The sequence below is a fragment of the Hyperoodon ampullatus genome, assembly GCF_949752795.1.
Source record: "Hyperoodon ampullatus genome assembly, chromosome: 2".
NCBI lineage: Eukaryota > Metazoa > Chordata > Mammalia > Artiodactyla > Ziphiidae > Hyperoodon > Hyperoodon ampullatus.
In genome coordinates this window covers 112,273,331-112,296,070 of record NC_136915.1, presented here as the reverse complement: position 1 = coordinate 112,296,070, position 22,740 = coordinate 112,273,331, and positions in this window count along the sequence as shown.

Sequence of the window (22,740 nt, the reverse complement as noted above, 5' to 3'; positions counted from 1 at the left end):
AGCTGTTAAAAAATAAGCATGTCTATTAAATGGCCAGAACTAATCACTGCTTATACTTTGCTGTATTTAGTGTTACGAGTTTTCAAGTTTCATAAACCCACACACATGCATACATGTCTATCAGGCTACTGATTTGTGATTATCTATTTTAATATAGATATCTCCAGGCATACGTTGCACTCTTTGTGCTGCATTACATTTATCCCGAAAGTTCTTGTATGTTTCCTTTTCATTTCCGTTCATCTAAAGTTATTTTCTATTTATTTTTTATTTCTTCTTCGCACCATTGTTTATTTAGGAATGTGTTGCCAAACTAACAGATGTCACAGTAAAGGAGAATAGAATGGTGGTCAGCAGGATCTGAGGCGTCGGGCAAAAGTGGAGATGTTGAGTGAAGGGTACAAGCCTACAATCACACAATGAATGGGTTCTCAGAGTCTACAGTACAGCATGCTGATCTAGCTAATAACACTCAGTTGTGTACTTGAATCTTCCTGAGAAATTAGACCATAAGCATTCTAATCACACACACACGCACACAGAGAGACATAAAAACATTGCATTGTTACTGATGAAGTGATTAATGTGCTAAGTGACCGATGTTGGTAATCACTGCATAAAGTACACATATGTCAAATCATCACATTACACACCGTATATATGTATAATTTCATTTGTCAATTATACCTCAATAAACACGGAGGGACAGCATGAAGGAATAACCATCATACAACAGAGTAACAATATATGAGCATCTCTGTGTTCCTTCTCCTCCCTGGCTCTCTTAGGATCTGATAGTATTCTCTGAGAGAGCTTCCTTATCGATTATTCTCTGGGGTCCTTGGACCCGTCTCAGAGTGGATATTACCATTTAGTCACCTGTACTGACCATATCTGATTTCGTAGCATGGAAACTAGGGAAATGTGGGTGGAAAGTCGTTAGTAATCTTGAAAATCATTCTTTTTCGTTTTGGTACATAGTTTATTTGTTCTCAATTCTCTCAAAAACTTATTAGGCACCTGATATAATTTCAGCCCTCCAATCCTTTCTATGTCCTACAGATCTCAGTAAGGTCTTCTGTAGAAGTAATTTTCTGGCCTGATTAAACGACTGCCTTTCCCCCTAACATAATACAGCTACCATGAGTCTCCCTGGCACACAGGTGGAAAGATGACAACTTCTGTCTCTTTTCTCTGTTGTAACAGTCAAATGAAATTGGACTTCTAGTTGAAAACCACTTCTAATCTCATTTCTTACTCTTTAGGCCTTACAAGCAGTGAGTTTTCTAATTCAATAAGGTTTTGAGTTTCTCGGCTGTATTGTTTTTCTTTTCAATCTTTACATTTCTGACCTGTCAACCAGAAAGTTTTCCTGAACATACGTCTACTGAAATACCCTGGGCAAATCAACAAATGACCAACCGTTGGTCTGCCTCTAAAGATACCATGGACAACCATTACTGCAAACATTTTGCCGTTGAATAACATGTAAAATCGCATTTATGGCTTCCAATATAAGATTCCTTTCCAACCACCTCCAGACACATAAGCCAATGCCACAATTTTAAGATTTGCTACGGGTGCATCCCACCTCAAAGAACTAATTTCTATGTCAGGTCAAATAATAGTAGCTACAGTAGAGACAACTCCCAAATATCAGTGTTGATTTTTCACTCAGGTCATAGTCTAATGAGCGTTGAACAGTAACATGGGCATCTGTTTGCTTCTGCAGTTCCAGCATCTTTGACTCCTTTACTTCTAACCACAAGAAGAGATATGCTTAATGAACACATCGCTTTTCACAACTTACTGGGCCAGTAAGCTGAGTACTTGGAAAACAAGCTGCATAGCAACAGTCATTTAGTAAATCAAGATAAACATTGGAATCCCCAGTGTATCTCAAAGGTGGGGTCAAAATAATCAAGAATATAATTTCCGAGGTGAAAAAAATATATAATAAGACACTGAGGCTGTTGAGTTTTGCAGTAAGAAGAGCACGTTGTACCCATGGAGAGCAGGTAGCGCTTTGTCTGGTAAGGTCCCTGAAAATTCCCTTTCTTTTGTACTACCCATGTTTTCAGAACTATTATAATTTTATACAGAGTATCCCAATAATTTCCCAAACTGGTTATTTTGTGGTGTCCGATTAAAAATTCGGTTAAATTGGAAAAGAAAAAGAACACAGAATATGAACGAGTATTAGAGTTTAAGAATCTCCTTGCTTGCTCTACTAGTTACGTCTCAGCCACTCCCCTGCTGGAGCACCTGGGTGTGGTGGTGACGGTGGTGGTTGTGGTGACAGTGATGGTGACAGGGCCAATGGAGATCAGCCACCTCTCAAATGCCAATTATGGGCTCGGCATTGTGCCACCTGAATGACACACATTCATGTAATTTTTATGCCTAAGCAAGTTGTCGCTGTTAATGTGATTTTCCCCACAGTTTATTAAAGATTTTGAAATCCCAAGAAGGTAAACAATTTGTTCCTCAAACCAATCAAGCAATAATTAGGAAAGTAACCTTGATTTGAAACTGTATAGAAATAATTTTTGATACGACTCAAAATTCAGATAACAGTGACTCTGAGAGCCTGAAACTCAGGATCAAAGAAGGATAGAAATCAGGCAAAATTATGATATGATATTGCTAAAAGCAGGTTTTCAAAGAAAGAAGAAGTTTTCCCATCACACAAAAGGATTGTATTTTATTCAGGAAGTGGAGGATAAGTAACAATTGCTCAGCTGGTAGATACCCATGCCCAGGGGAACGACCAACACAGAAGACAGCAAGAGAATCCTCAGAGGACGCCCAGGAGGAAGGCTGCTGCTCTTCCTTTTGATGCTCTGTGATGCTTTCCTGGGCACCTCCCAGATGGAAGCAGTACAGCAGCCTCAGGTAAGAAAGCTCTGCCTGTCAGGAAGCACCACACGCATACTGAGGCTGAAGGGTGGAGAAGCTTCTTCCGTATCCATGATAGGCTTGGAAGACAAGATGAAGGTGGAGCTCTGGAACTAGTTGAGCCTATTGTCCTTATCCTTTCCAGATGCAGATAAAAGGTCAAGCTCTTACCTACTCTTGGGTGGGCACTTCTGCTAACAACGATGAGCAGGTGCCCCAGGAGGGCATTTCTGCTTGCACTGCTGAGGCAGGCATGGGTCAGGGCACTTTATAGGTGGGCAAGGGTCTGGACACTTGCAAGGTGGGCAAGGGCATGGACACTTGCAAGGTGGGCAAGGGTCACAACACTTAGGTGGGCACACTGGTGGTGGCTGGCAGGGCTGCTTGCACTGCTGATGTTGAGAAGACATCTTTCTGGAGTCTTAATATCTGAAAGAAAATATAAGACTGTGTTCACAACAAGGAATTCCTATAGAGAAAAGAGCAGAATCTTGTGGAATAACAACAGATAGTATCTCACCAATCTCTAAGTATGTGCTTTCATCTCTTTTATACCTTTTAATGAATTTCTGACTTCTCTCTCGCTCTTCTCAAAATCGTTATATCAACTCAGAGAAAAGCTTTTCTTTTCTCATACAACTTTTCTAAAGAAAATATCTTTGTTTTAAAGAAACATGTGATGTTTTCTCTTTTGGTTTATTTCTTTCGTTCTTTCTTTCTTTTTTTCTTTCTTATGAAAATGACATCTTTAGAAAAGGTCACCACAAGTTACAATACCCTGGGCAAGCTCACAAGAAATTTCTATCACCATTTTCTCTCATGAGGTCCTGACAGTATGACTTATGTACAGAACAAAGGACAATCAGCATGAATGGAACCGTCTCACACCTTCTAAGATAAATGCCTCTGAAATCACAGCAGAGGTCCAAGAGAAAGACATAGAAAAAGGTAAATACTTTTTTCTTTCTCCCTTCATGGAAAAATTTCCTGATAATTTCTTTTTCAATAGAGGAATTCAAACTAGGTATCAGAAATCTAGTAAATACAATACAACATTGTACCCAGATTCCACGGCCCATCCACTAAGTAGCATTATACCCTCTGATCATAACTTTGGACCCATCGAACTTGCTGTCTCCAGCATAATCTCAACATTCAGGTGTCCAAGAACAAAGTTGAACTGAAGAATCAGACTCACCAGTTTCTCCAAAGTCAATCGGAACTCGTGTAGCAGGAGGGTAGCCATCGTGGAGCAGAGGCCCTTTTTATTGGCGCTTACTGCCCCACCCAGGGGGAAGCGGAGCTACCAAAATTGGCCTGGTCCAATCATTTCCCAAACCAAATGCAAATCCACCCATAACTGGCTTGGCAGTGACTCTGAAAAAAAGAAACATCCTGTTCCAGGATCTCCTCACTGGCTTAGGTTCTCATGACTCACAGAGTCCCTGCCGTAGCTCTCAGTTTCAGTGGATTAAGGCAGGGAAGCACTTGGAGCATTCTCTAACTTATAGTCAGTATGTCCCTTTCTTGACTGGGGAGGATGACCCTTTTCTATCTTTCACCATCCTTGACTTCTAAAACTGCCTGCCTAGTTACACTTGATCTGGTGGCAATTTTGTTGTACATAATGGTTTGAGAAGAGTCTGGCTACCTGGTGACACATGTCTCCTTACCTCAAGTCTTTCTTACAATTCATTTCCCCTTGATTCATCGCTTGCTAAACAAAGTCTCCTTTCGTCTTCAAATGTGGATTGAGGGAAATTTGCAGGTCATCTCTTATGATTTCCTACTGTGACACTTGGAAACGTGTAGTAAAGTGCTGACCACTACGGTCCTCCTTTCACTGTTTGCTCCTTCAAATAAACAACATCCAGCAGTCAGATTCCTGTGAACTTTATAAATCTGTTTTACTTCCTGTCACAAGGAATTCACCAGGCATGTAGCATCCCCTGACATAAGTCAGAGGAGCGGGCAGCTCAGACCCAAGTCTTACAACAGAAATGAAGCTTTTTGCTCATACCTCGCAAAGGGACATAACACATGCTCCAATCTAATTTCTCCCAACTGACCTCCTTGGATGTCTTCAATTTTTGAAGAAATCGCAGAGGATTGTTCAAATTTTCTGGCTTCTTGTTGCTTTGAAATTATTGGGAAACCCAATCTATTATGTAATGCTATTCACGCAACTAATTTTGTATGTATTTAATACTTATGATTTATTTAAACACAGGTTGTTTCACATCCAATCTAGGGATAAATTCAAGAGAAAGTTGAAATCACTTTATTCAAAATGCAGTCACTGAAGTTCATTGCCATTCAGATACAACTTCTTAATCATTAATAATAATTTTGTTATATTTCAAACCTAGTTTTTGCATTTTCCATTTTGGTCACGGTGGAGCATGTGTCAAATAAACCTATTTCCTGCTCTACTTTCTTCACACAATTTGTCAATGTGCTGGAAGGAAGGTTTGATGGTTAATTTATGGGTCAGATTCACTGGTACAGGTCCCCAGTTATCTGGTAAAACATTATTCTTTGGGTTTTTGTAAGGATGATTTTGGATGAGAGTATTATGTTAATCAGTAGCCTGAGTTAAGTCGATTGCCCTCTATAAAGTTGGAAATTCTCATCCAATCCAATGACGGCCTGAATAGAACAATTCCTACGCTGCCTCAGGTAAAGGGTATTCCCCTGTTAGATGGACTTCCAGCAGAAGTTCTGCTCTGCAGACTTTGCGTGTTCCAGACATTTTAAGTTCTCTGTGTGTGTCCTGGTCCCTGTTTCTGTAACATATTTCTGTATGTATATATTTACACACATGTTGTAATACATAATTTGCATGTTCCATCTGTCAGTTCATGTGCATCATTAACTATGGCCATTTAAAATAAACATTTTTAAAGTTATTAGCATGTGAATTTAAAGACAAACAAATTAATGTAATATGACACATGGGGTGTGGAATTATGACAAATATAATGAGCTTTTTGCAAATAACTGAAGTTCAGGAACCAATGCCTTAGCACGTCTTCCAAAGATTTCATTTTTGCCTTTTCAGTTTTTAGCTGTCAACAGTTTTTCTACAGTTCCTCCCTTCTATCCTGGACACGAACACTACATTTTTCTATGCTGTCCCCTTGGGGACTGAAGAGTCCTGTGATGCGTCATGGTTGATGAAGTCCCCTGTCTGGTTTCGGAATAGATTTGCAAATGTCGCTTCATGATACTGTTTAATGTGGGAAAACGTGGGTAATGGAATCAGGATATCCCATCCCACCCGAGACGAACTCTTGCCTAGACCGCTGTCGTGTGCTCAAAATTCCTTAATCAGGAAAAGAATCTCTTGTATTCCATAATTAAACACCAGGTTTCAATTGTGTGAAATCAAAACTAGTTATAAGATACCAGTTAAGACACACAGCATCACATACAAATGATTCAGAGTGACGTTGGGAAGGGAGAGATAATCAAAGCACTAAAGGTCTGAAATTGGGATGAAATGTGAACTTAGGGCACATCTGATATATTTGCTTTGTTCCAGTCATTCCAACAATGTTTTAGGTCTTTGAAGACAGTAATTTGAAAAAAAGTTTCACTGTTTATTTTCTGTCTTCTTCTTCACGTTCCAAAACCCTCAACCTGCCATATTATGTTCAGTGCCAATATCTACCCCTTAACCGTCCAATATGGTACTTTGACGTATCGCCCATGCATTTAGTAATAGTCATTTCATATATTTCATAAAACTTCCTGCAGTCAGAAGAAGGAACTGGCCTAGTAATATGCCTTGGCCAAATAATCAGGAAGCTTCTTAGGAATGGGGTTTCATAATGGGACAGCAGGAAGGAGAAGGGAATGAGGAGGAGAGGAACAGAAAGAGACACTTGAAACCTGTGAAAGAGTCATCAGCTAGGCATGTGCCAGAAGGCCAAGACGTAAACTTTCTTTGCAGCTCAGCCACATCTTCACTGGCTACTATATATTTTTTAAATAATGTGATACATTGTTATAAAAATGAAGGTATATCATTTCATGTCTAATGGGGAAACATAAAGCTGTTAAAAAATAAGCATGTCTATTAAATGGCCAGAACTAATCACTGCTTATACTTTGCTGTATTTAGTGTTACGAGTTTTCAAGTTTCATAAACCCACACACATGCATACATGTCTATCAGGCTACTGATTTGTGATTATCTATTTTAATATAGATATCTCCAGGCATACGTTGCACTCTTTGTGCTGCATTACATTTATCCCGAAAGTTCTTGTATGTTTCCTTTTCATTTCCGTTCATCTAAAGTTATTTTCTATTTATTTTTTATTTCTTCTTCGCACCATTGTTTATTTAGGAATGTGTTGCCAAACTAACAGATGTCACAGTAAAGGAGAATAGAATGGTGGTCAGCAGGATCTGAGGCGTCGGGCAAAAGTGGAGATGTTGAGTGAAGGGTACAAGCCTACAATCACACAATGAATGGGTTCTCAGAGTCTACAGTACAGCATGCTGATCTAGCTAATAACACTCAGTTGTGTACTTGAATCTTCCTGAGAAATTAGACCATAAGCATTCTAATCACACACACACGCACACAGAGAGACATAAAAACATTGCATTGTTACTGATGAAGTGATTAATGTGCTAAGTGACCGATGTTGGTAATCACTGCATAAAGTACACATATGTCAAATCATCACATTACACACCGTATATATGTATAATTTCATTTGTCAATTATACCTCAATAAACACGGAGGGACAGCATGAAGGAATAACCATCATACAACAGAGTAACAATATATGAGCATCTCTGTGTTCCTTCTCCTCCCTGGCTCTCTTAGGATCTGATAGTATTCTCTGAGAGAGCTTCCTTATCGATTATTCTCTGGGGTCCTTGGACCCATCTCAGAGTGGATATTACCATTTAGTCACCTGTACTGACCATATCTGATTTCGTAGCATGGAAACTAGGGAAATGTGGGTGGAAAGTCGTTAGTAATCTTGAAAATCATTCTTTTTCGTTTTGGTACATAGTTTATTTGTTCTCAATTCTCTCAAAAACTTATTAGGTACCTGATATAATTTCAGCCCTCCAATCCTTTCTATGTCCTACAGATCTCAGTAAGGTCTTCTGTAGAAGTAATTTTCTGGCCTGATTAAACGACTGCCTTTCCCCCTAACATAATACAGCTACCATGAGTCTCCCTGGCACACAGGTGGAAAGATGACAACTTCTGTCTCTTTTCTCTGTTGTAACAGTCAAATGAAATTGGACTTCTAGTTGAAAACCACTTCTAATCTCATTTCTTACTCTTTAGGCCTTACAAGCAGTGAGTTTTCTAATTCAATAAGGTTTTGAGTTTCTCGGCTGTATTGTTTTTCTTTTCAATCTTTACATTTCTGGCCTGTCAACCAGAAAGATTTCCTGAACATACGTCTACTGAAATACCCTGGGCAAATCAACAAATGACCAACCGTTGGTCTGCCTCTAAAGATACCATGGACAACCATTACTGCAAACATTTTGCCGTTGAATAACATGTAAAATCGCATTTATGGCTTCCAATATAAGATTCCTTTCCAACCACCTCCAGACACATAAGCCAATGCCACAATTTTAAGATTTGCTACGGGCGCATCCCACCTCAAAGAACTAATTTCTATGTCAGGTCAAATAACAGTAGCTACAGTAGAGACAACTCCCAAACATCAGTGTTGATTTTTCACTCAGGTCATAGTCTAATGAGTGTTGAACAGTAACATGGGCATCTGTTTGCTTCTGCAGTTCCAGCATCTTTGACTCCTTTACTTCTAACCACAAGAAGAGATATGCTTAATGAACACACCGCTTTTCACAACTTACTGGGCCAGTAAGCTGAGTACTTGGAAAACAAGCTGCATAGCAACAGTCATTTAGTAAATTAAGATAAACATTGGAATCCCCAGTGTATCTCAAAGGTGGGGTCAAAATAATCAAGAATATAATTTCCGAGGTGAAAAAAAATATAATAAGACACTGAGGCTGTTGAGTTTTGCAGTAAGAAGAGCACGTTGTACCCATGGAGAGCAGGTAGCGCTTTGTCTGGTAAGGTCCCTGAAAATTCCCTTTCTTTTGTACTACCCATGTTTTCAGAACTATTATAATTTTATACAGAGTATCCCAATAATTTCCCAAACTGGTTGTTTTGTGGTGTCCGATTAAAAATTCGGTTAAATTGGAAAAGAAAAGGAACACAGAATATGAACGAGTAATAGAGTTTACGAATCTCCTTGCTTGCTCTACTAGTTACGTCTCAGCCACTCCCCTGCTGGAGCACCTGGGTGTGGTGGTGACGGTGGTGGTTGTGGTGACAGTGATGGTGACAGGGCCAATGGAGATCGGCCACCTCTCAAATGCCAATTATGGGCTCGGCATTGTGCCACCTGAATGACACACATTCATGTAATTTTTATGCCTAAGCAAGTTGTCGCTGTTAATGTGATTTTCCCCACAGTTTATTAAAGGTTTTGAAATCCCAAGAAGGTAAACAATTTGTTCCTCAAACCAATCAAGCAATAATTAGGAAAGTAACCTCGATTTGAAACTGTATAGAAATAATTTTTGATACGACTCAAAATTCAGATAACAGTGACTCTGAGAGCCTGAAACTCAGGATCAAAGAAGGATAGAAATCAGGCAAAATTATGATATGATATTGCTAAAAGCAGGTTTTCAAAGAAAGAAGAAGTTTTCCCATCACACAAAAGGATTGTATTTTATTCAGGAAGTGGAGGATAAGTAACAATTGCTCAGCTGGTAGATACCCATGCCCAGGGGAACGACCAACACAGAAGACAGCAAGAGAATCCTCAGAGGACGCCCAGGAGGAAGGCTGCTGCTCTTCCTTTTGATGCTCTGTGATGCTTTCCTGGGCACCTCCCAGATGGAAGCAGTACAGCAGCCTCAGGTAAGAAAGCTCTGCCTGTCAGGAAGCACCACACGCATACTGAGGCTGAAGGGTGGAGAAGCTTCTTCCGTATCCATGATAGGCTTGGAAGACAAGATGAAGGTGGAGCTCTGGAACTAGTTGAGCCTATTGTCCTTATCCTTTCCAGATGCAGATAAAAGGTCAAGCTCTTACCTACTCTTGGGTGGGCACTTCTGCTAACAACGATGAGCAGGTGCCCCAGGAGGGCATTTCTGCTTGCACTGCTGAGGCAGGCATGGGTCGGGGCACTTTATAGGTGGGCAAGGGTCTGGACACTTGCAAGGTGGGCAAGGGCATGGACACTTGCAAGGTGGGCAAGGGTCACAACACTTAGGTGGGCACACTGGTGGTGGCTGGCAGGGCTGCTTGCACTGCTGATGTTGAGAAGACATCTTTCTGGAGTCTTAATATCTGAAAGAAAATATAAGACTGTGTTCACAACAAGGAATTCCTATAGAGAAAAGAGCAGAATCTTGTGGAATAACGACAGATAGTATCTCACCAATCTCTAAGTATGTGCTTTCATCTCTTTTATACCTTTTAATGAATTTCTGACTTCTCTCTCGCTCTTCTCAAAATCGTTATATCAACTCAGAGAAAAGCTTTTCTTTTCTCATACAACTTTTCTAAAGAAAATATCTTTGTTTTAAAGAAACATGCGATGTTTTCTCTTTTGGTTTATTTCTTTCGTTCTTTCTTTCTTTTTTTCTTTCTTATGAAAATGACATCTTTAGAAAAGGTCACCACAAGTTACAATACCCTGGGCAAGCTCACAAGAAATTTCTATCACCATTTTCTCTCATGAGGTCCTGACAGTATGACTTATGTACAGAACAAAGGACAGTCAGCATGAATGGAACCGTCTCACACCTTCTAAGATAAATGCCTCTGAAATCACAGCAGAGGTCCAAGAGAAAGACATAGAAAAAGGTAAATACTTTTTTCTTTCTCCCTTCATGGAAAAATTTCCTGATAATTTCTTTTTCAATAGAGGAATTCAAACTAGGTATCAGAAATCTAGTAAATACAATACAACATTGTACCCAGATTCCACGGCCCATCCACTAAGTAGCATTATACCCTCTGATCATAACTTTGGACCCATCGAACTTGCTGTCTCCAGCATAATCACAACATTCAGGTGTCCAAGAACAAAGTTGAACTGAAGAATCAGACTCACCAGTTTCTCCAAAGTCAATCGGAACTCGTGTAGCAGGAGGGTAGCCGTCGTGGAGCAGAGGCCCTTTTTATTGGCGCTTACTGCCCCACCCAGGGGGAAGCGGAGCTACCAAAATTGGCCTGGTCCAATCATTTCCCAAACCAAATGCAAATCCACCCATAACTGGCTTGGCAGTGACTCTGAAAAAAAGAAACATCCTGTTCCAGGATCTCCTCACTGGATTAGGTTCTCATGACTCACAGAGTCCCTGCCGTAGCTCTCAGTTTCAGTGGATTAAGGCAGGGGAAGCACTTGGAGCATTCTCTAACTTATAGTCAGTATGTCCCTTTCTTGACTGGGGAGGATGACCCTTTTCTATCTTTCACCATCCTTGACTTCTAAAACTGCCTGCCTAGTTACACTTGATCTGGTGGCAATTTTGTTGTACATAATGGTTTGAGAAGAGTCTGGCTACCTGGTGACACATGTCTCCTTACCTCAAGTCTTTCTTACAATTCATTTCCCCTTGATTCATCGCTTGCTAAACAAAGTCTCCTTTCGTCTTCAAATGTGGATTGAGGGAAATTTGCAGGTCATCTCTTATGATTTCCTACTGTGACACTTGGAAACGTGTAGTAAAGTGCTGACCACTACGGTCCTCCTTTCACTGTTTGCTCCTTCAAATAAACAACATCCAGCAGTCAGATTCCTGTGAACTTTATAAATCTGTTTTACTTCCTGTCACAAGGAATTCACCAGGCATGTAGCATCCCCTGACATAAGTCAGAGGAGCGGGCAGCTCAGACCCAAGTCTTACAACAGAAATGAAGCTTTTTGCTCATACCTCGCAAAGGGACATAACACATGCTCCAATCTAATTTCTCCCAACTGACCTCCTTGGATGTCTTCAATTTTTGAAGAAATCGCAGAGGATTGTTCAAATTTTCTGGCTTCTTGTTGCTTTGAAATTATTGGGAAACCCAATCTATTATGTAATGCTATTCACGCAACTAATTTTGTATGTATTTAATACTTATGATTTATTTAAACACAGGTTGTTTCACATCCAATCTAGGGATAAATTCAAGAGAAAGTTGAAATCACTTTATTCAAAATGCAGTCACTGAAGTTCATTGCCATTCAGATACAACTTCTTAATCATTAATAATAATTTTGTTATATTTCAAACCTAGTTTTTGCATTTTCCATTTTGGTCACGGTGGAGCATGTGTCAAATAAACCTATTTCCTGCTCTACTTTCTTCACACAATTTGTCAATGTGCTGGAAGGAAGGTTTGATGGTTAATTTATGGGTCAGATTCACTGGTACAGGTCCCCAGTTATCTGGTAAAACATTATTCTTTGGGTTTTTGTAAGGATGATTTTGGATGAGAGTATTATGTTAATCAGTAGCCTGAGTTAAGTCGATTGCCCTCTATAAAGTGGGAAATTCTCATCCAATCCACTGACGGCCTGAATAGAACAATTCCTACACTGCCTCAGGTAAAGGGTATTCCCCTGTTAGATGGACTTCCAGCAGAAGTTCTGCTCTGCAGACTTTGCGTGTTCCAGACATTTTAAGTTCTCTGTGTGTGTCCTGGTCCCTGTTTCTGTAACATATTTCTGTATGTATATATTTACACACATGTTGTAATACATAATTTGCATGTTCCATCTGTCAGTTCATGTGCATCATTAACTATGGCCATTTAAAATAAACATTTTTAAAGTTATTAGCATGTGAATTTAAAGACAAACAAATTAATGTAATATGACACATGGGGTGTGGAATTATGACAAATATAATGAGCTTTTTGCAAATAACTGAAGTTCAGGAACCAATGCCTTAGCACGTCTTCCAAAGATTTCATTTTTGCCTTTTCAGTTTGTAGCTGTCAACAGTTTTTCTACAGTTCCTCCCTTCTATCCTGGACACGAACACTACATTTTTCTATGCTGTCCCCTTGGGGACTGAAGAGTCCTGTGATGCGTCATGGTTGATGAAGTCCCCTGTCTGGTTTCGGAATAGATTTGCAAATCTCGCTTCATGATACTGTTTAATGTGGGAAAACGTGGGTAATGGAATCAGGATATCCCATCTCACCCGATACGAACTCTTGCCTAGACCGCTGTCGTGTGCTCAAATTTCCTTAATCAGGAAAAGAATCTCTTGTATTCCATAATTAAACACCAGGTTTCAATTGTGTGAAATCAAAACTAGTTATAAGATACCAGTTAAGACACACAGCATCACATACAAATGATTCAGAGTGACGTTGGGAAGGGAGAGATAATCAAAGCACTAAAGGTCTGAAATTGGGATGAAATGTGAACTTAGGGCACATCTGATATATTTGCTTTGTTCCAGTCATTCCAACAATGTTTTAGGTCTTTGAAGACAGTAATTTGAAAAAAAGTTTCACTGTTTATTTTCTGTCTTCTTCTTCACGTTCCAAAACCCTCAACCTGCCATATTATGTTCAGTGCCAATATCTACCCCTTAACCGTCCAATATGGTACTTTGACGTATCGCCCATGCATTTAGTAATAGTCATTTCATATATTTCATAAAACTTCCTGCAGTCAGAAGAAGGAACTGGCCTAGTAATATGCCTTGGCCAAATAATCAGGAAGCTTCTTAGGAATGGGGTTTCATAATGGGACAGCAGGAAGGAGAAGGGAATGAGGAGGAGAGGAACAGAAAGAGACACTTGAAACCTGTGAAAGAGTCATCAGCTAGGCATGTGCCAGAAGGCCAAGACGTAAACTTTCTTTGCAGCTCAGCCACATCTTCACTGGCTACTATATATTTTTTAAATAATGTGATACATTGTTATAAAAATGAAGGTATATCATTTCATGTCTAATGGGGAAACATAAAGCTGTTAAAAAATAAGCATGTCTATTAAATGGCCAGAACTAATCACTGCTTATACTTTGCTGTATTTAGTGTTACGAGTTTTCAAGTTTCATAAACCCACACACATGCATACATGTCTATCAGGCTACTGATTTGTGATTATCTATTTTAATATAGATATCTCCAGGCATACGTTGCACTCTTTGTGCTGCATTACATATATCCCGAAAGTTCTTGTATGTTTCCTTTTCATTTCCGTTCATCTAAAGTTATTTTCTATTTATTTTTTATTTCTTCTTCGCACCATTGTTTATTTAGGAATGTGTTGCCAAACTAACAGATGTCACAGTAAAGGAGAATAGAATGGTGGTCAGCAGGATCTGAGGCGTCGGGCAAAAGTGGAGATGTTGAGTGAAGGGTACAAGCCTACAATCACACAATGAATGGGTTCTCAGAGTCTACAGTACAGCATGCTGATCTAGCTAATAACACTCAGTTGTGTACTTGAATCTTCCTGAGAAATTAGACCATAAGCATTCTAATCACACACACACGCACACAGAGAGACATAAAAACATTGCATTGTTACTGATGAAGTGATTAATGTGCTAAGTGACCGATGTTGGTAATCACTGCATAAAGTACACATATGTCAAATCATCACATTACACACCGTATATATGTATAATTTCATTTGTCAATTATACCTCAATAAACACGGAGGGACAGCATGAAGGAATAACCATCATACAACAGAGTAACAATATATGAGCATCTCTGTGTTCCTTCTCCTCCCTGGCTCTCTTAGGATCTGATAGTATTCTCTGAGAGAGCTTCCTTATCGATTATTCTCTGGGGTCCTTGGACCCGTCTCAGAGTGGATATTACCATTTAGTCACCTGTACTGACCATATCTGATTTCGTAGCATGGAAACTAGGGAAATGTGGGTGGAAAGTCGTTAGTAATCTTGAAAATCATTCTTTTTCGTTTTGGTACATAGTTTATTTGTTCTCAATTCTCTCAAAAACTTATTAGGCACCTGATATAATTTCAGCCCTCCAATCCTTCCTATGTCCTACAGATCTCAGTAAGGTCTTCTGTAGAAGTAATTTTCTGGCCTGATTAAATGACTGCCTTTCCCCCTAACATAATACAGCTACCATGAGTCTCCCTGGCACACAGGTGGAAAGATGACAACTTCTGTCTCTTTTCTCTGTTGTAACAGTCAAATGAAATTGGACTTCTAGTTGAAAACCACTTCTAATCTCATTTCTTACTCTTTAGGCCTTACAAGTAGTGAGTTTTCTAATTCAATAAGGTTTTGAGTTTCTCGGCTGTATTGTTTTTCTTTTCAATCTTTACATTTCTGGCCTGTCAACCAGAAAGTTTTCCTGAACATACGTCTACTGAAATACCCTGGGCAAATCAACAAATGACCAACCGTTGATCTGCCTCTAAAGATAACATGGACAACCATTACTGCAAACATTTTGCCATTGAATAACATGTAGAATCGCATTTATGGCTTCCAATATCAGATTAATTTCCAACCACCTCCAGACACATAAGCCAATGCCACAATTTTAAGATTTGCTACGGGCACATCCCACCTCAAAGAACTAATTTCTATGTCAGGTCAAATAACAGTAGCTACAGTAGAGACAACTCCCAAATATCAGTGTTGATTTTTCACTCAGGTCATAGTCTGATGAGCGTTGAACAGTAACATGGGCATCTGTTTGCTTCTGCAGTTCCAGCATCTTTGACTCCTTTACTTCTAACCACAAGAAGAGATATGCTTAATGAATACATCCCTTTGCACATCTTACTGGGCCAGTAAGCTGAGCACTTGGACAACAAGCTGCATAGCAACAGTCATTTAGTAAATCAAGATAAACATTGGAATCCCCAGTGTATCTCAAAGGTGGGGTCAAAATAATCAAGAATATAATTTCCGAGGTGAAAAAAAAATATAATAAGACCCTGAGGCTGTTGAGTTTTGCAGTAAGAAGAGCACGTTGTACCCATGGAGAGCAGGTAGCGCTTTGTCTGGTAAGGTCCCTGAAAATTCCCTTTCTTTTGTACTACCCATGTTTTCAGAACTATTATAATTTTATACAGAGTATCCCAATAATTTCCCAAACTGGTTATTTTGTGGTGTCCGATTAAAAATTCGGTTAAATTGGAAAAGAAAAAGAACACAGAATATGAACGAGTATTAGAGTTTAAGAATCTCCTTGCTTGCTCTACTAGTTACGTCTCAGCCACTCCCCTGCTGGAGCACCTGGGTGTGGTGGTGACGGTGGTGGTTGTGGTGACAGTGATGGTGACAGGGCCAATGGAGATCGGCCACCTCTCAAATGCCAATTATGGGCTCGGCATTGTGCCACCTGAATGACACACATTCATGTAATTTTTATGCCTAAGCAAGTTTTCGCTGTTAATGTGATTTTCCCCACAGTTTATTAAAGGTTTTGAAATCCCAAGAAGGTAAACAATTTGTTCCTCAAACCAATCAAGCAATAATTAGGAAAGTAACCTCGATTTGAAACTGTATAGAAATAATTTTTGATACGACTCAAAATTCAGATAACAGTGACTCTGAGAGCCTGAAACTCAGGATCAAAGAAGGACAGAAATCAGGCAAAATTATGATATGATATTGCTAAAAGCAGGTTTTCAAAGAAAGAAGAAGTTTTCCCATCACACAAAAGGATTGTATTTTATTCAGGAAGTGGAGGATAAGTAACAATTGCTCAGCTGGTAGATACCCATGCCCAGGGGAACGACCAACACAGAAGACAGCAAGAGAATCCTCAGAGGACGCCCAGGAGGAAGGCTGCTGCTCTTCCTTTTGATGCTCTGTGATGCTTTCCTGGGCACCTCCCAGATGGAAGCAGTACAGCAGCCTCAGGTAAGAAAGCTCTGCCTGTCAGGAAGCACCACACGCATACTGAGGCTGAAGGGTGGAGAAGCTTCTTCCGTATCCATGATAGGCTTGGAAGACAAGATGAAGGTGGAGCTCTGGAACTAGTTGAGCCTATTGTCCTTATCCTTTCCAGATGCAGATAAAAGGTCAAGCTCTTACCTACTCTTGGGTGGGCACTTCTGCTAACAACGATGAGCAGGTGCCCCAGGAGGGCATTTCTGCTTGCACTGCTGAGGCAGGCATGGGTCAGGGCACTTTATAGGTGGGCAAGGGTCTGGACACTTGCAAGGTGGGCAAGGGCATGGACACTTGCAAGGTGGGCAAGGGTCACAACACTTAGGTGGGCACACTGGTGGTGGCTGGCAGGGCTGCTTGCACTGCTGATGTTGAGAAGACATCTTTCTGGAGTCTTAATATCTGAAAGAAAATATAAGACTGTGTTCACAACAAGGAATTCCTATAGAGAAAAGAGCAGAATCTTGTGGAATAACAACAGATAGTATCTCACCAATCTCTAAGTATGTGCTTTCATCTCTTTTATACCTTTTAATGAATTTCTGACTTCTCTCTCGCTCTTCTCAAAATCGTTATATCAACTCAGAGAAAAGCTTTTCTTTTCTCATACAACTTTTCTAAAGAAAATATCTTTGTTTTAAAGAAACATGCGATGTTTTCTCTTTTGGTTTATTTCTTTCGTTCTTTCTTTCTTTTTTTCTTTCTTATGAAAATGACATCTTTAGAAAAGGTCACCACAAGTTACAATACCCTGGGCAAGCTCACAAGAAATTTCTATCACCATTTTCTCTCATGAGGTCCTGACAGTATGACTTATGTACAGAACAAAGGACAGTCAGCATGAATGGAACCGTCTCACACCTTCTAAGATAAATGCCTCTGAAATCACAGCAGAGGTCCAAGAGAAAGACGTAGAAAAAGGTAAATACTTTTTTCTTTCTCCCTTCATGGAAAAATTTCCTGATAATTTCTTTTTCAATAGAGGAATTCAAACTAGGTATCAGAAATCTAGTAAATACAATACAACATTGTACCCAGATTCCACGGCCCATCCACTAAGTAGCATTATACCCTCTGATCATAACTTTGGACCCATCGAACTTGCTGTCTCCAGCATAATCTCAACATTCAGGTGTCCAAGAACAAAGTTGAACTGAAGAATCAGACTCACCAGTTTCTCCAAAGTCAATCGGAACTCGTGTAGCAGGAGGGTAGCCGTCGTGGAGCAGAGGCCCTTTTTATTGGCGCTTACTGCCCCACCCAGGGGGAAGCGGAGCTACCAAAATTGGCCTGGTCCAATCATTTCCCAAACCAAATGCAAATCCACCCATAACTGGCTTGGCAGTGACTCTGAAAAAAAGAAACATCCTGTTCCAGGATCTCCTCACTGGATTAGGTTCTCATGACTCACAGAGTCCCTGCCGTAGCTCTCAGTTTCAGTGGATTAAGGCAGGGGAAGCACTTGGAGCATTCTCTAACTTATAGTCAGTATGTCCCTTTCTTGACTGGGGAGGATGACCCTTTTCTATCTTTCACCATCCTTGACTTCTAAAACTGCCTGCCTAGTTACACTTGATCTGGTGGCAATTTTGTTGTACATAATGGTTTGAGAAGAGTCTGGCTACCTGGTGACACATGTCTCCTTACCTCAAGTCTTTCTTACAATTCATTTCCCCTTGATTCATCGCTTGCTAAACAAAGTCTCCTTTCGTCTTCAAATGTGGATTGAGGGAAATTTGCAGGTCATCTCTTATGATTTCCTACTGTGACACTTGGAAACGTGTAGTAAAGTGCTGACCACTACGGTCCTCCTTTCACTGTTTGCTCCTTCAAATAAACAACATCCAGCAGTCAGATTCCTGTGAACTTTATAAATCTGTTTTACTTCCTGTCACAAGGAATTCACCAGGCATGTAGCATCCCCTGACATAAGTCAGAGGAGCGGGCAGCTCAGACCCAAGTCTTACAACAGAAATGAAGCTTTTTGCTCATACCTCGCAAAGGGACATAACACATGCTCCAATCTAATTTCTCCCAACTGACCTCCTTGGATGTCTTCAATTTTTGAAGAAATCGCAGAGGATTGTTCAAATTTTCTGGCTTCTTGTTGCTTTGAAATTATTGGGAAACCCAATCTATTATGTAATGCTATTCACGCAACTAATTTTGTATGTATTTAATACTTATGATTTATTTAAACACAGGTTGTTTCACATCCAATCTAGGGATAAATTCAAGAGAAAGTTGAAATCACTTTATTCAAAATGCAGTCACTGAAGTTCATTGCCATTCAGATACAACTTCTTAATCATTAATAATAATTTTGTTATACTTCAAACCTAGTTTTTGCATTTTCCATTTTGGTCACGGTGGAGCATGTGTCAAATAAACCTATTTCCTGCTCTACTTTCTTCACACAATTTGTCAATGTGCTGGAAGGAAGGTTTGATGGTTAATTTATGGGTCAGATTCACTGGTACAGGTCCCCAGTTATCTGGTAAAACATTATTCTTTGGGTTTTTGTAAGGATGATTTTGGATGAGAGTATTATGTTAATCAGTAGCCTGAGTTAAGTCGATTGCCCTCTATAAAGTGGGAAATTCTCATCCAATCCACTGACGGCCTGAATAGAACAATTCCTACACTGCCTCAGGTAAAGGGTATTCCCCTGTTAGATGGACTTCCAGCAGAAGTTCTGCTCTGCAGACTTTGCGTGTTCCAGACATTTTAAGTTCTCTGTGTGTGTCCTGGTCCCTGTTTCTGTAACATATTTCTGTATGTATATATTTACACACATGTTGTAATACATAATTTGCATGTTCCATCTGTCAGTTCATGTGCATCATTAACTATGGCCATTTAAAATAAACATTTTTAAAGTTATTAGCATGTGAATTTAAAGACAAACAAATTAATGTAATATGACACATGGGGTGTGGAATTATGACAAATATAATGAGCTTTTTGCAAATAACTGAAGTTCAGGAACCAATGCCTTAGCACGTCTTCCAAAGATTTCATTTTTGCCTTTTCAGTTTTTAGCTGTCAACAGTTTTTCTACAGTTCCTCCCTTCTATCCTGGACACGAACACTACATTTTTCTATGCTGTCCCCTTGGGGACTGAAGAGTCCTGTGATGCATCATGGTTGATGAAGTCCCCTGTCTGGTTTCGGAATAGATTTGCAAATCTCGCTTCATGATACTGTTTAATGTGGGAAAACGTGGGTAATGGAATCAGGATATCCCATCTCACCCGAGACGAACTCTTGCCTAGACCGCTGTCGTGTGCTCAAATTTCCTTAATCAGGAAAAGAATCTCTTGTATTCCATAATTAAACACCAGGTTTCAATTATGTGAAATCAAAACTAGTTATAAGATACCAGTTAAGACACACAGCATCACATACAAATGATTCAGAGTGACGTTGGGAAGGGAGAGATAATCAAAGCACTAAAGGTCTGAAATTGGGATGAAATGTGAACTTAGGGCACATCTGATATATTTGCTTTCTTCCAGTCATTCCAACAATGTTTTAGGTCTTTGAAGACAGTAATTTGAAAAAAAGTTTCACTGTTTATTTTCTGTCTTCTTCTTCACGTTCCAAAACCCTCAACCTGCCATATTATGTTCAGTGCCAATATCTACCCCTTAACCGTCCAATATGGTACTTTGACGTATCGCCCATGCATTTAGTAATAGTCATTTCATATATTTCATAAAACTTCCTGCAGTCAGAAGAAGGAACTGGCCTAGTAATATGCCTTGGCCAAATAATCAGGAAGCTTCTTAGGAATGGGGTTTCATAATGGGACAGCAGGAAGGAGAAGGGAATGAGGAGGAGAGGAACAGAAAGAGGAGACACTTGAAACCTGTGAAAGAGTCATCAGCTAGGCATGTGCCAGAAGGCCAAGACGTAAACTTTCTTTGCAGCTCAGCCACATCTTCACTGGCTACTATATATTTTTTAAATAATGTGATACATTGTTATAAAAATGAAGGTATATCATTTCATGTCTAATGGGGAAACATAAAGCTGTTAAAAAATAAGCATGTCTATTAAATGGCCAGAACTAATCACTGCTTATACTTTGCTGTATTTAGTGTTACGAGTTTTCAAGTTTCATAAACCCACACACATGCATACATGTCTATCAGGCTACTGATTTGTGATTATCTATTTTAATATAGATATCTCCAGGCATACGTTGCACTCTTTGTGCTGCATTACATATATCCCGAAAGTTCTTGTATGTTTCCTTTTCATTTCCGTTCATCTAAAGTTATTTTCTATTTATTTTTTATTTCTTCTTCGCACCATTGTTTATTTAGGAATGTGTTGCCAAACTAACAGATGTCACAGTAAAGGAGAATAGAATGGTGGTCAGCAGGATCTGAGGCGTCGGGCAAAAGTGGAGATGTTGAGTGAAGGGTACAAGCCTACAATCACACAATGAATGGGTTCTCAGAGTCTACAGTACAGCATGCTGATCTAGCTAATAACACTCAGTTGTGTACCTGAATCTTCCTGAGAAATTAGACCATAAGCATTCTAATCACACACACACGCACACAGAGAGACATAAAAACATTGCATTGTTACTGATGAAGTGATTAATGTGCTAAGTGACCGATGTTGGTAATCACTGCATAAAGTACACATATGTCAAATCATCACATTACACACCGTATATATGTATAATTTCATTTGTCAATTATACCTCAATAAACACGGAGGGACAGCATGAAGGAATAACCATCATACAACAGAGTAACAATATATGAGCATCTCTGTGTTCCTTCTCCTCCCTGGCTCTCTTAGGATCTGATAGTATTCTCTGAGAGAGCTTCCTTATCGATTATTCTCTGGGGTCCTTGGACCCGTCTCAGAGTGGATATTACCATTTAGTCACCTGTACTGACCATATCTGATTTCGTAGCATGGAAACTAGGGAAATGTGGGTGGAAAGTCGTTAGTAATCTTGAAAATCATTCTTTTTCGTTTTGGTACATAGTTTATTTGTTCTCAATTCTCTCAAAAACTTATTAGGCACCTGATATAATTTCAGCCCTCCAATCCTTTCTATGTCCAACGGATCTCAGTAAGGTCTTCTGTAGAAGTAATTTTCTGACCTGATTAAATGACTGCCTTTCCCCCTAACATAATACAGCTACCATGAGTCTCCCTGGCACACAGGTGGAAAGATGACAACTTCTGTCTCTTTTCTCTGTTGTAACAGTCAAATGAAATTGGACTTCTAGTTGAAAACCACTTCTAATCTCATTTCTTACTCTTTAGGCCTTACAAGTAGTGAGTTTTCTAATTCAATAAGGTTTTGAGTTTCTCGGCTGTATTGTTTTTCTTTTCAATCTTTACATTTCTGGCCTGTCAACCAGAAAGTTTTCCTGAACATACGTCTACTGAAATACCCTGGGCAAATCAACAAATGACCAACCGTTGGTCTGCCTCTAAAGATACCATGGACAACCATTACTGCAAACATTTTGCCATTGAATAACATGTAGAATCGCATTTATGGCTTCCAATATCAGATTAATTTCCAACCACCTCCAGACACATAAGCCAATGCCACAATTTTAAGATTTGCTACGGGCACATCCCACCTCAAAGAACTAATTTCTATATCAGGTCAAATAACAGTAGCTACAGTAGAGACAACTCCCAAATATCAGTGTTGATTTTTCACTCAGGTCATAGTCTGATGAGCGTTGAACAGTAACATGGGCATCTGTTTGCTTCTGCAGTTCCAGCATCTTTGACTCCTTTACTTCTAACCACAAGAAGAGATATGCTTAATGAACACATCCCTTTGCACATCTTACTGGGCCAGTAAGCTGAGCACTTGGACAACAAGCTGCATAGCAACAGTCATTTAGTAAATCAAGA